The sequence below is a fragment of the Palaemon carinicauda genome, chromosome 40 (genome assembly GCF_036898095.1).
Source record: "Palaemon carinicauda isolate YSFRI2023 chromosome 40, ASM3689809v2, whole genome shotgun sequence".
Classification (NCBI taxonomy): Eukaryota; Metazoa; Arthropoda; class Malacostraca; order Decapoda; family Palaemonidae; genus Palaemon; species Palaemon carinicauda.
Window position 1 is genome coordinate 28,427,678 of NC_090764.1, and position 2,500 is coordinate 28,430,177.

Here is a 2,500-nt window from a genome sequence, read left to right on the forward strand (position 1 = left end):
TCCCCGTCAAAATGCAACACTTCCTTCCATCACAGACTGTTCATTTTAAAGCTCTTTGTGCATTTGGTTTTATTTTGTTCTTTCGCTATTTCTGGAATAGATTGCGTCAGTTTTATGTTTCTTTTGTTCTCTATTTTTCTGGCTTTATTTTCTAATAATAAACATGTTTAATGAATTTTTAAACAAAGAATCATGACCTATATTTATACCAATTAAAAGTATTAAATCACAGAATATCTGAAGAGAATTCTAATGGTAACCAAATATTAATTTAAGTGGTAAAAATAACGGACCTGTCATGAAATGGAAAGGAAAATGTTGGCGTATTTTTCTTTCTTAGGAAGTCACAAACTTACCTTTTTCTAGATAAAAGTTAGATGGGATTCAGGAAACTCACATTGAAGTGATTGTCAATGAAGGTATCATTTACATGTATTTCTAGAATTAAAAAGCCTAACATATGAGGCAGAACAAATTATAGTTCTACATGTGATGAAACTCCTTTTTATTGTTAGATTATATTGGCCGTATCCATAGCAGTACTTTTTAACCAATTATTCTTTTTCAATTAGACGTGTTAATCCAATTTTATGATATTTAGCTTTTTTCACCAATAGTGAATTAGTACTCATTTAAAATGTATGATAACAGTGATGGATCTGCCATATTAGACAAAGTGTGGCCATTTTTATCTATAATTCATCATCTGATTCTTACTGAAATGTGAAAATCCTGCCTCGGCCCAGTTAGTAATAAATAAATCCAACGAAAAAGTAATGGCGGGTTCAAGTTAAACTTCTATTAAAAGTAATGTATACAGCAAACTCCATATTTCTCAGAACAAGGTGAGATTGGCGCACATGCAATTGAATCAAAGGCCTGGTTGGGACTTTTTCAATAATTTGAAACAGTCCTTTACATTCCAAATTGATTTGTCAAATCTAAATTCTGTGTTTATTCTCACTGTTAATCATTGTCACTTAGCAGTTGACACCTCTAAATGTGTATTCCTAGCGAAAGTCGTAACATTTTTTTTTTTTGAAATATTCAATCAGCTTGAAACAAAATAAACAAGGTTTTGTTGTTAAAAAATAATTTACCTACTTAATACTGGCCATGTCACTGATATTGGCTTGATTCGTCCCAATGAAAAGCATCTTAGTACTACATACATACAAGATGTTTTGATAACAGTAACATTCAGGGAATTAGAACTATTGCCAAATGCTTTCAGATTATTTATAAATATCGTTGTTACTGTAATACTTTTACTACTGCATTTTAACCACAATTGTGTAGCACGTGAAGGTTTTTTTTTTTAAATTGAAACGCTCTGTTAATACCAAAAAGTAAATTTTTATTTTCAATATACCAATTTAATTCGGTTTTTCTTCCTCTCTTGTGGTAGTTTGCATCTCTCTGGTACCAACTATTTTGAAGGGCAAAATTCCAATAGTTTAGCATGCATTCCACTAAAGATGTAATCATCATCTGCAAAGATTTTAATTTTCGTTAATTTATGTAAAAGGTAAAGCTCCTCTGGTCCATTTAATCCCTTTCTCCCTCGGGTGTAAGTTACCAGGAAAGGGTAGATAAAAAAAGACATGGACACATCAATAGAGGAATCTTTATGAAGAGATAGCAAGAAAGCAAGCTTATCCACGAAGTTTAAAGAGGAGAAGAGAAAGCAACATGCTGGATAAATTCTTAGTAGTATATAGTAGTGTAGAATGTACTTAGTCATCCACATATATAGTTCAAATTGTGTATTTGTAAAGTTTAATATAAGGCCATTATTTGCGCTTAGTTATCTTCCTCTTTTTCATTTAGATTAAGATTGTATGTTGCATGGTAGGTTATGAATATCATAATTCATAGATGCATAATTTGAAGATAATAATGCCTTGGGAATATCTTATTCGGTAGTTTTCACTCAAATCTAATCGATAGGCTACTTCTTAGATTATTTTACACATACTACATATCTATCAAATAAATAATGCAAAGTGATTTTGAATTTATGGGTTAAAGTACAGTACTACGTCAATCTAAGTTTCTTTTTCTGTGAAGCTTGTTTATTGTCTTTCACACTTAACTTTAGATTATGGTTTGTCCACCCCGACATCTTTGGTGTTAGTGCTTCATCTTCACTCAATTACTCTCCCGCTGCAGCGTTACTGCCTTGACCACACTCAGTGTTGATAAATGCAGTGTTGCCATGGTAATCGCCAAAAATTTTGGCAAGCAATTTGTTGTGTTTTCAAGCTGCACATTATTTCCTTCAGAGTCGACTAATGGCAGGAGAAGGGAATTTGATTCCGAATTTTGATACATATTTATAATTCTCTTGTCCTCGGATTAAATCGAAAAATCCTAATCTATATTTATTTTATTTATTGTAATTTTGGTTTCATTATCAAAGCTTAATTACCAAAATTTAAAATAATGTTACAAAGTGTGTTTTTCCTTTTGCAGTCGTAGTCAGACGGACCACATAGAT